We start from the raw sequence: 12829 nt of genomic DNA on the forward strand, positions 1-12829 counted from the left end.
ATTGGTCAGAAGTACAGGTGACAACTGGGACTTGCAATTGGTATCTGAAGTGGGGGACAGTCTTGTGGGACTGAGCCCTTAAGCTGTGGCATCTGTGCTCATTCCAGGCAGTTAGTATTAGAATTGAGTTAACTTAGAGGACACCCAGTTGGTGTCCACTGAGAACTGGAGAATTTGTTGGTTTGGGAACCACCATCCCACACACATTTGGTATCGAAAGTATTCTGTGGGCATAGAAAAAGTTTCCTTTTAATTACATTCTGAGGTTCTGGGTGGACATGAACTCTGGGGGACACTGCATTCCACTACAGGGACATACCTGGGTATGGTGCCCTTCTCATGCCCGCTTTCCAGAAAGTAGTCACATGGCCTAATTACGCTGGAAAATGTCATCGGGTTGTGCCCAGGATGACTAGAAAACTGGTTTGGGGAAGAGCTACCAGTTTCTGCCACATGAGGGAGGGTCCTTGTCCAGGACCAGGAAGCTCAGGCTTCCAGGGGGAGGAATGACTCTCCCTTTGGCAGAACCAGATATATACTTACTAATCCTCCCAGGTCCCACTGCACCTGCCATGGCCTTGCAAGCCCAGCTTCTGCTCCCAGAACTTGCCAGGCTCTGGGAAGAATCTGGGCTACAGAGATGGTCCCTGGGGGCTCTTAAGAAGTGCTGCCCCCTGAGGTTCCAGGAGGGAGGAAGGGTGAATGGTGTAGTGGGGTGGAGCAGAGAGAGGTGAGTGCCCTGGGAGACTTTGAGAGAGAAATACCCCTCACCCCCGCCCCTACCCTCTCTCCCTGCAACTGACCCACTGATGCCTTAGGATTTCAGTGCCTTTGGGGAGAAGATGCCTCTGCTTCGTTATCGTGTCTCCAAAACTATGCAAAACCAACTCTTTATCCTCTTGCTCCTTTGCCAGGATTTTTTAAAGAAATGTTGTTCTTGGCTCACTTGGTTTTCAGTTCCCTAAACAGCACGTTTGAGCTGTCCAAGCTTTTTAAAAGTGTTCTTAAGCTGAGACTAAACCCTACTTTTCTGGAAAAGCTACCTTGACTTCAGAGGAGATATTCTTTTCTCCCCATTCCTTTTTTTCTACCACCCTCTTAACAATCCTTGTTCTCAAAGACGTTTGTGTTTTATTTTTTGCTTTCTGTCAAGACAAACTTCCCCCTGCACACCCCTGCCCCCTGCCAAAAAAAACTTTCCTAGAACATAGGTGTTTCAAACCCATGCCAATGTTTTGTAGTTAATATACATGGGTTAAACTACATAGAAATCCCCCCAAGAGCCAGAGGTAAGCAACAACTTTACTTATTTGATTGGATGCCCTTCAAGTTTAGGAACATCCCATTTTTATTACCCAGCAGATAAGACAGAGCCCTGAATGGCTGTGGCTGTGATTAGATAACTTCTGATGTTTTCATTTCCCTTGCTGATCTGCTGCTTCTAGGTTTAATTCATTTTATTGCCTGTCCATTTTTAAAGAAAGACTGACAGAGTCACTCTAACAGATCAGGGGTCTGAGCTCAGAGTAGGTCAAAGGTGCTCACATGTAGGGAGATGGATAAAAATAGAAGGGTTGGCAAGTACAGCCAGGACACCTGTGTTCATCACACATACTAATAAAGGCCAGAATCTCCTCATTTATCTCTGGTGGGAAGTTCTGATGGTTTCACAGGATCAAACTCAAACTGCATCCAAACCAAGTGATTTCCTCTGTGCATTCCATAAAAGGAAGCATCTGTCCATGGTAGGAGTGGCTGTTGAATCCTGGGCAGTTTTCAATGGTCTGATGAGAAGAGCTTGCCTAGAATGGAACCAAATGTCTGCTCACTCACGTGTTACTGTGTGAAAACACTCAGACATCAAACCTATACCGTTCCTGTGCATGCTCAGTCTCATGTTTATTCTTCCAGACACAATCCCAGCATTATTTATTGGAAGCAGGAGCTGATGGGGTCCAGTGAGCTTCCCAGCAGGAGACAAGCGCTTTCCTAGAGCTTCTAAATATTTCTTTAAAATAGTTGCTCTGAGGTTTGTGAGTTGTTTTTTCATTGTACTTAAAAGACTTCCTGTTTCTCTCCAGGTCTCTGGTAGCAACATGGTATTTTGCTTGAACCCTTGGTTTGTCTTAAGGAGATCCTGCTTTTACAGGTTTGGATTAAAAAGTGTCTTGTATGATAGGGTTTCTTGATATGCATGTGGACTTCTGACTTTAAAATACCACATTCCAGTTAGTAGAAAGCAGAGATATTATGTTTCCAGAGAAGTTTTATGTAGTATTCCAGGAAATAGAGGCTTTTTTAAAAATTTATTTTTGGCTGTGTTGGGTCTTCGTTTCTGTGCAAGGGCTTTCTCCAGTTGCGGTGAGCGGGGGCCACTCTTCATCGCGGTGCGCAGGCCTCTCACTGTCGCGGCCTCTCTTGTTGCGGAGCACAGGCTCTGGACGCTCAGGCTCAGTAGTTGTGGCTCACGGACCCAGTTGCTCCGTGGAATGTGGGATCCTCCCAGACCAGAGCTTGAACCCGTGTCCCCTGCATTAGCAGGCAGATTCTCAACCACTGCGCCACCAGGGAAGCCCTGGAAATAGAGGCTTTGATTCTTCCCATCATCAGATGATTGGAGTCCACCATAATGAGTGAAAACCTTTAGATTACACTGACTATAAGGAATCATCACAGAGAAAAAAATAGGTTAATGGTGGAATATTTATTCTCATCTGCATCTGAATCTTTTGGAATCAATCTCAATGTATGGTTTGCACCATGCGTTTCTCTATCTTCTCTTCACAAGTTCCCTGAAAGAGAACACTCTGGGCCTCCATGGTCACCTTTATTCACATAAAGAAAGGATTTTTCCATTTGGAAGTAAACATGTTGGAGGTGAGTAGTTAATATTGTGTATATTCGTTTCCCGTGCAGGGGGCACAGGTTCAATCCTTAGTCTGGGAATTAACGTGCCATGGGAAAGAGAGAAAGAGAGAAAGAAAGAAAGAAAGAAAGAACGAACGAATGAACGAACGAAAGAAAGAAAGAAGAAAGAAAGAAAGAAAGAAAAGAAAGGAAGAAAGGAAGAAAGGAAGGAAGGAAGGAAGGAAGGAAGGAAGGAAGGAAGGGAGGGGGAAAGGAAGAAAGAAACATGAGTGAGATGCCTCACAATGAGGGGCATCATAAACAGTAGTGACAGGAGTCACAGGTACTTGTTATTAATAATAAAGTATCAACACCTGTCAATGATTTGCAATACTTGCAGCGATATTAATAAATCAGAGCAGAATCAAGGTTATCTTCATAATAACATCCTTGCATTCTCTAGAATTCTCTGGAGTTTTAAACTGCTTTCCTCAGTAGGAGAGAAAGAGGGGGCTTTACTTCTAGCCTTCCCAGCACTATTTTTACCTTTTAAACACTATGTACACATACGTGAGGTGACATGATCTCTTAAGTGTGCCTCGTCAGGACAAAAAGGCAGAGAATGGTGGGTTTGTGTTGGAGCTTAGTAAATCCAGGAGGCCTTGAGATGTTTGATTTCTCCAAACACTATCTCTCGGGTACCTCTTGAGTGTTCTCCTTGGAGTTTTCCAGGGATTGTCTACATGTATCCAGACCTCTATCTGGCTGGGGCCCCATGGGTGGGTCCTGGAGTGCTTTCCACCTTCTTCTTGTTCACAAAATGCATGTAGGCTCCCGCCACCACTAGCTTTTCACACAGTTCATGACAAAAAGGCCCTTCACCTGTTGTCTTCCTCTCTTTTTTCCAGTGGATTGGCTTTCACTTTCAGGATAAAAATCTGTCTCAGAAGATACTGTGTCTCACTTGTTATAAAGAGCTGTTTATTCAAGACATTTCTTCTCTCCTAAATTACTGTCGTTGTCTCCTGGTTAGTCTCCCTGCCTCCAGGCCAAATCCCCTCATTCTTTATAGGAATAAAACATACCCATGAGATGTCTGGATATGCCGGTCACAGACTTACTCATTCTCTTGGGTGTATAATGATACAATGGAGAAGTAAAGTCTTTGAAACCATGTAGACTTGGGTTTAAACCCAGCTCCATCCCCTATGACCTTGTGATTTTCATCACCTTTGGGTATCAGGCTCTTCATTAATGAAAAGGAATAACAATCTCTACCTTGCAGAGTTTTCATGAAAATGAAATAACACAGTGCCTATAAAGCAGTCAGCACAGGTGTCTGACACATAGTAGGGTTTTAACAGAGGTTACCCCTCCCTTCTTCCCTTTGTTGTCCAAAGTAAGAGCGTCTAAGGGTTGGGGAAATACTGTACAATTTTTCTTCACATGACCTTTCCTTTTGAAACACTTAGTACTAGCATTTTATCAGTTTGCACTACCTTGTTGAAAACATCTGGAGATTCTGAAAATAGAATGTGAATCCTGCTTAAATTTATTTTCAACATAGTCCTGTGGAAGGGTAAGGATGAAAAGGGGGAAAACTCAGTGATGAGAAAAAAAAAACTTTATGAAAGAAAAAAAGAGAGGTTGTAAGTGAATTACTGTTAGCCTATTGTTTTTTCTCTTCTAGTTACTTTGGTTTGATTGCAGGCTTACAATATAAGACATGGTGGCATTTTTTTTCCATCAACGTTGCTCTTAGCATCGGGTCCCTCAGAAGCAGACACAGAGCATGTAGCCCCTTTCCACTGTCCTTCCAGAGCTAACATCCCACCTTAAGTCCAATGGGATATTCCAGTTATTTGTTATAATAGAATTTTGCCAAAAATTATACAAAATAATGTTTCATATTCAAAAGATCTTAAGAGAAAATAGAGCTCTTCTGTCATCAGTCAGCCAGTGAATGGATTCTGCTGGGCCGGATGCACCATGAACACTCCTTTCTTTCTCTACAACTCCTTTCATTTTAATCCCTCTCTCCCTACTCTCCACCCCCAGGCTTAAGCATTTCTTTGGAGAGGTGTTTGCTGGGCTAACTTTCATTGAAATGGTGATGATGTTAGAAATCAGAAGAAATGCGTCTTCCCGGTTTAGCCCCACCCCCCAGGCTTAATCATTTTGTCATTGTTGTTGTTAAGAAGTGTTGGGTGAACTATGGAAAACAATATGGAGGTTCCTCAAAAAACCAAAAATAGAGTTGCCACACGATCCAGCAATCCCACTCTTAGGCATTTACCCAGACAAAACTATAATTTGAAAAGATACATGCACCTCTATGTTCACAGCAGCACGATTCACAATAGCCAAGACATGTAAACAACCTAAATGTCCATTGACGGAGGAATGGATAAAGAAGATGGGGTACATATGTACAGTGGAATACTACTCAGCCATAAAAAACAATGAAATAATGTCATTTGCAGCAGCATAGATGGACCTAAAGATTTTCATACTAAGTGAAGTAAGTCAGAAAGAGAAAGACAAATACCATATGATAGCACATATATGTGGAATCTAAAATACAATGCAAATCAATGTATCTATGAAAAAAAACAGACTCACAGACATAGAGAACAGATCTGTGGTTGCCAAGGTAGGGGGGAGGGGAGGAAAGGAATGGGAGTTTGGGATTAACAGAGGCAAACTATTGTGTGCAGAATGGATAAACAACAAGATCCTACTTATGGCACAGGGAACTATATTCAATATTCTGTGACAAATCATAATGGAAAAGAATATGAAAAAGAATATATATATATATATATATGTTAAAAAAAGAAGTGTTGGGTGAGTCAACTTTTATTTAGATGATGATGATGTTGGGGGTCAGAAAAAATTTAGGAAGTTCAAAGATGATGACAACTTGGTGACCTCTGTCTGCAGAGGTTTCTCTTCTCCACTTGCCACTGACAATGCCATAGCATTCAGGCATCTTCTCTGGCGTGGGCAGGAGTTTTTACATGAATGGAGCCTTACACAGAGCTTCTTCTGGCAGAAATTTTGTTATAACCAATTCAACGCATCTCTTTGCAACTTGCCACTCATGAAAGTAACAGTGGCTTTGCGGCTTCATCTCAGCCAAGGACCGAAGAGCCGCTGGTGGCCTTGGATCTCGCAGCTGCTCGGGGTTTTTAGAACTTCAACTATAAAAATGGGCAGGATTTTCCTTGATCATATCGGTGGTACCCATCTGTTTTCCTGTGCAAGCTGCGATACAATCCCAACCAGCCACTCAGAACTCATCTCCACTCGATTCACAGGAGCCACTGGCAGAGCATTTCTTTTTTTTTTTTTTTTTTGCTGTACGCGGGCCTCTCACTGTTGTGGCCTCTCCCGTTGCGGAGCACAGGCTCCGGACGCACAGGCTCAGCGGCCATGGCTCACGGGCCCAGCCGCTCCGCGGCATATGGGATCCTCCCAGACCGGGGCACGAACCCGTATCCCCTGCATCGGCAGGCGGACTCTCAACCACTGCGCCACCAGGGAGGCCCGAGCATTTCTTTTTTAACTACCTTTTAACAAGGTAGTTAACCTGCAGTACAGTGAAGTTCAAGACCGGTCATGCTCACTTGCTGCCACATGGTTCGAGATGTGAGCTGCAAAAACTGCAATAGCAAACTGGGATGGATTTATGAGTTTGCCACTGAAGACACCCAACGTTATAAGGAAGGCCGTGTGATCCTAGAAAGTGCTCTAGTTCGAGAAAGTGAGGGCTTTGGGGAGCATGTACCATCTGATAACTCTTGAAGAAAAAGAGATAAATCCATCTTTTTCCCAGGTCTTCTTCACTGAAAACAAAAGTCCACTTACATACATTGTCACCTTAGCATCAGTGTAAGATTCATGAACTGTGGAACAAGAGGTTGTGAGAATCTATAATGGAACCTTTCTTTCTTTCTTTCTTTCTCTTTCTTTCTTTCTTTCTTTCTTCCCTTCTTCCTTTCTTTCCTTCTTTCTTTCTTTTCCTTCCTTCCTTCCTTCCTTTCTTTCTTCCTTTCTTTTTTTAATTTTCTATTTCCCATCCAACAGCAGTGTGTAGAGAGAATATTATGCAGATGCCGTTAAATTTTTTTTTCTCTATGTTTACATCTTGAGGCAGAACAATCTATCTGCAGCTACATGGTGGGCTACGTGAGGAAAAAAACCTGGGCTATTAGAGTGAAAAAGTGTTTTATGTAAATTCTGAAAGGAAAATGTGTCGAGAGCATGGTTCTTAAATTAATTCGGGCTTCATTTAAAAACTTCTTTTAACCCAGGTGTTTCAGTTGATTTGCTAGCTTCGGAGAAGAGATCCGAATTTGTGACCAGCGCTAAAGGTTCAGTGTTAGTATGGTTTGTGCTGGCCATTGTGCCATATTCTTGTTGGAGATGAACCGTAGCATCAAAGCCCATTCTTCCTTGTCAGTCTTGATCCAAAGATGTCACCATTCCTAGTTATTTGTCACCACATAATTGGTGTTGATTGGAAACTTTTCCTGATATGGGGCAGAACTGCTTGGTTGTCTTTTCCATGTAAATTAAGCATAGTAACATAAACAAAGTAATAGTTGGATGTTAAAAAAAACAAAAAAACAACAACAATAGCTTTGATATACAGACCGCATCTTTAACATCTTTAGTTTTAAGGGAGTTTACCTAGGCCTCAGACACGGAATCATCCTGCCCGGAGAGCACAGAAGACTTTTCTTAGTGAATTATGATATTCCAGCCCTGACCTTGCTGCCTGGTGACGTCGTGGATTTGAGTGGCTGGGCTTTCTGACCTGTACATCAGTCTCAAATTCCATTTTGGACACAGAGAAGAGAGGGCATGGGGGAGAGGGAGACTGAAGACTACAGAAATGGCCTCAACCAAGTTAATAACTAGTTTTTAAAGCTAATGAATTTTTTTCTCACACTCTGCTTATCAGCAGGGTGTGTAACATACTGCTTTCCTCCCCCTCAGGCCATGTCTCTCTCAGGGCTGATCACGATTCTTACGAGATGTGTTCACTTTATTTTTTTTTTAATATTTATTTTATTTATTTATTTATTTTATTTTATTTTCTTGGCTGCGTCAGGTCTTAGTTGAGGCATGCGGGATCTTCCCTTGCAGCACGAGGTCTCTTCATTGCGGCATTTGGGCTTCTCTCTAGTTGTGGCACACGGACTCCAGGGCACGTGGGCTCTATAGTTTGTGGCTCTGTAGTTGCAGGCTCTCCTTGAGACGCGAGCTCAGTAGTCGTGGCGTGCAGACTTAGTTGCGCTGTGGCATGTGGGATCTTCATTCCCTGATGAGGGATTTAACTCACATCCCTTGCATTGGAAGGTGGATTCTTTACCACTGGACCACCAGGGAAGTCCTGAAGTGTGTTCACTTTAAATTCACCCATTTGCCTATCTTCTCTTCCAGGTAGCTATAGATTCCACGGCCTCGAATGGGGACCCCAGGAACAGCTGTCCCCTGACTACATCCACTCCTACCAACCCAACGAGCACCTGAAGGCCTTGGTGGCTGTGGTGGAGATTTGCCAAGACTCTGACAGGTATGAGACTCCCCATCTCTGTGGGTTCCTGTGGCCCCTGTCTAGCCCAGGGCGGAAGAATGGAAATGAAGTTATGCTGAGGCTCATGAGGGGACAGAATAAAGCCTGGCCCCAAATATGTTATCCTCTCCACACCTAGAGAAACTGAGTGCATGCCAAGCTTACGCTGGGCACCAAAAAAATCCTTTCTTAGCTTTCTTCTCTTACTTGGCTGGCAGGACCACCAGATAGTGATTTGGTTTCCCTTTTGTAAAATTTGAGTATGTGCCTCTCTACGCAAAGTTTGGTCCATGGACTAGCAGCATAACGTCACCTAGTAACTTAGAACTTCAAGCCCCACTTAAGAATCTGAATCAGCATCTGCACTGTAACAAGATTTCCAGATGATTCATGTGCACTTTGGAGTTTGAGAAGCACCGGTTTATTAGGCACTATTCTGTCTGATCCCAACATTAACCCTTCTGTAGTGAGTGTTGTTTAATAGAAGAGGAAAACTGTGCAAGGAGGTGAAGTGATCTGTGCCCTGTCCTACAGCCAGAGGCAGGATTTAAACCCAGAGCCAGCTCATTCCACAGAGTAAACTTGTAAAATTGTGGGGTTTCACTGACGTCAAAAGCTATTGGTAACTTTAGCAGAGGGTGTGTGTCTGCCCGTGTGCACGTGTGTGTGTGCCCACATCATTGTGTGTGTGTTTGTATGTGCATATAGAGTAAGTCCCCTACATAAGAATGAGTTCTGTTCCAAGAGTGTGTTTGTAAGTCCAATTTGTTTGTAAGTCCAGCAAAGTTAGCCTAGGTACCCAACTAACACAATCAGCTATATAGTACTGCACTGTAATAGGTTTATAATACTTTTCACACAAATAATACATAACAAGCACAAAAAATAAAGAAAACATTTTTAATCTTGCAGTAGAGTACCTTGAAAAGTACAGTAGTACCAGCTACGTCACCACTGCTTTTATGCTCGCTTCTGGACATGCTGGGCTTGAAATAAAGATACTGTACTGTATTCTATACAGTACTGTACAGTAATGTACACAAAAGCACAACCACTTGTAGAGGCTGCATGCACGTGACAGTGTACGCCAGACACGTGAACTAACTTACATGATTGGACATGTGAACACATGTATCGGTATTATATTTATTTTTACTTGATGGTAAATATTGACCTTTACCACTAAGGGAATTCCCTGTAATAAATTATTTACATAAATTACATTAAACTGGATTTATTCTACCTTTCCAGTATTTCCAGATTGAGGTGAAGTCGTTCACATGTTTGATCAAGAAGGCTCTTTGAGGTAGAACCAGTGTAAATATAAATATGGGTAAATCTCAGTTGACTGACTGGTGTGATGGTAAAACAGGGCTAGGTGGTAATGAGCAGCAACTAATTGACCTGTTAAACCAGGAGAATAAAGAAAGTGACTCTGTCCTCCAGTTTCAGAGAGATTTCATGGAATGGCCTGATTTCTGTTCTTTCTAGTCTCATAATTGGTGAAAACCATATTAAAAACCTGATACCCAGGCACCATAGGAAATGACACAGTGCACAGTGAACAGAAAGTGCAGAGAAACCAACAGGACAGGTAATAGGAAAGTTGCCATCAGTGTCCTTCCCGCTAGCGAGTCTCTGGATTCGGCTTGGTCATTGCCAGTAACTCAAATGGGTGTGAGGCCAGTTGGGATGAATGAACAGGTCCAGTCAAATCAGATAGCTCTAAACACTAGGCCCTTACCAACACTTCCCCTCTTACACGTTTGGAACAAAGGGCAAAAATAGCATTTTAAATTACGTTGTTGAAATGATACTTATACTCAACCTTGAGATACTGTCTGTGAAGACAACTTGAATCTCAGCTCTGATGTCTTCAGGCCCCAATTCAGAAAAGATTCTTAGAGAGGCTCAGGTCATATGGAGATTTCTACCAAGGAAGGAAAAGACAGACAGATTGCATCCCCGCTGTGAGAAACTCCTCCAAATGTCCCTAAGTCACCAACACAGTAATTCTCTCCCTTCTCTTTATAACACACACAATTTATGGAGGGGACTGTCCTTTCCCTGGTGTATGTTCTTGGCAGCTTTGTCATAAATTAACTGACAACATATGTATGGGCTTATTCCTGGGCTTTCTGTTCTATTCCTCTGGCCCATGTGCCTCTTTTAGTGCCATTTCTACACTGTTTGGTTCCTGTAGCTCTGTAATATGGTTTCAAGTCAGTGAGTGAGTTTCCTCCAGCTGCTGTTCTCCTTTCTCAGGATCCCCTTGGCTGTTCAGGGTCCTTTGTGGTTCCATACACATGTCAGGATTGTTCAGTTTCTGTGAAAAATGCCTTTGGAATTTTGGTTGGAATGTCATTGAAGTGCATACTGTTTTGGGTAGAATGGACATTTTAGCACTATTAATTATTTCCATCCAAAAGCACAGGATATCTTTCCATTTATTTGTTTCTTCAGTTTCTTCATCGATGCCTTAGGGTTTTCAATGTGCAACTCTTTCACACCCTTGGGTTAAATTCATTCCCAGTTATTTGGTTCTTTTGACGTTATTGTAAATGGGATTGTTTTCTTAATTTCTCTCTCTGATGGTTCATTATTTATGTATAGAAACACAACTGATTTTAGTGTATTGATTTTGTATCCTGCAGCTTTACTGAATTCATTTATTAGTTCTAATAGTTTTTTGGTGATTTGGTGTACAAAACTGGAATTAGAAATCCCACTATTTCTACCACATCCAGGTCATCCACAACACCCAAGACATAGTGGCTACTATTATAATCTTCCCACAGTGCCCCTTAAAAACATGTGAAATCTTATAAGGGCAAATTACATCATCACTTTGGGTGAGCAGGATCTGGGTAAAGCTTGGCCTCTATACAAAGTTTCATGTCTTCTCTACTTTTCTGTCCTTTTATTGACGTGATTGTTTTGAAATATAATTTATTTTCCAGTAATTTCAAATGTATAGAAAAATTTCAATAGCAGCACAAAGTAGTCACATTTGGCACTTCACACAAAACACTCCAGTGTGTTTTACCCAAAACACAGATACACTCTCAGGGAACAAGCACTTCATTACCAAAAGAGAATCATTACAATTTCTTATAATAATCCAATCCACAGGTCCACTTCAACTTTCACCATCTGCTCCAACTCTATGAAAATGTCTTTTTTCATTGTGATCCAGTTTTCTTTCTTTTTTTTCCCCTCTGGAACCCTAACTGAGACTTTCCCTCATATTCAAAATCTTGATGGATTTAAAGTACAAGATGGGTATGTGACCTGGTGGCCTTTCCTGTATGGCTTCTTTCACTTAGGATCATCCATGTTGTAGCATGTATCAGTACTTCATCTTTTCCTTTGTGATTAAAAACACATAACATAACATTTACCATTTAAACCATTTTACATATACAGTTCTGTGACATTCATTGCATTTACATCGTTACAAAAATATCCTCACCATTCATCTCCCAAACTTTTTCATTTTCCCCAAGTGAAACTGTATCCATTAAACACTAACTCTTCTCAGCTCCTGCCACCACATTCTTTCTGTCTTTGAATTTGACTCCTCTGGATACCTTATGTAAGTGGAATCAAATAATTTGTCCTTCTGTAAGTAACTTATTTCACTTAGCATAGTAACTTCAAGGTTCATCCATGTTGTAGCATGTGTCAGAATTTCCTTAGTTTTCAAGGAAATAATATTTCCTTGAATAATATTTCCTTATGAATATACCACATTCCATTTACCCATTTATCCATCAATGGACACTTGGGTTGCTTCCACCTTTTGTTATTGTGGATGATGCTGCTATGAATATGAGTGTACAAATATCTGTTCCAGTCCCTGCTTTCAAATATTTTGAGTAAACACCCTGAAGTGGAATTGATGGATCATATGTTAACTCTGTGTTTAACTTTTTGAGGAGCTGCCATATTTTTTTCACAGTGGTTGCACCATTTTACTCTATTCATTTATATGTTAGAATAATATGGCAGTTCATGGATGTGCTGCATTTTGTTTATCTATTCACCTGTTGATTGACATTTTAATTGTTTCTACCTCTTAGCTATTGTGAACAGTGCTGCTATGAATATTCGTGTACAACTTTTTGTTTGAACACCTGTTTTTAATTCTCACTAGGAGTGGAGTTGTTGAATCCTATCATATTGTACACTTATCATTTTGTACACTTATCATTTTGAGGAAATGTCAAAGTATTGTGCACATAGGTTGCATCATTTTACATTTTCACAAACAATGTTTACAGTTCCATTTGCTCTACATTGTTGCCAGTATTAGTTATTTTTTATTTTTCTTGACTATAACAATTCTAGTGTGTTTGAAGGGGTATTGAATTATGGTATGAATTTCCATCATGACTA

General features: G+C 41.4%; 1 pseudogene across 1 annotated transcript; it reads left to right on the plus strand.

Annotated features, from left to right (window-relative positions):
- Positions 1 to 5998: 5998 nt before the first annotated feature.
- On the plus strand, positions 5999 to 6654 carry LOC309792104 (protein yippee-like 5; annotated as a pseudogene). The gene is made up of 2 exons: positions 5999 to 6209; positions 6435 to 6654. The product of its transcript is annotated as a protein yippee-like 5 (transcript).
- Positions 6655 to 12829: the final 6175 nt, after the last annotated feature.

Source organism: Mesoplodon mirus, assembly GCF_964341445.2.
Source record: "Mesoplodon mirus genome assembly, chromosome: 16".
Classification (NCBI taxonomy): Eukaryota; Metazoa; Chordata; class Mammalia; order Artiodactyla; family Ziphiidae; genus Mesoplodon; species Mesoplodon mirus.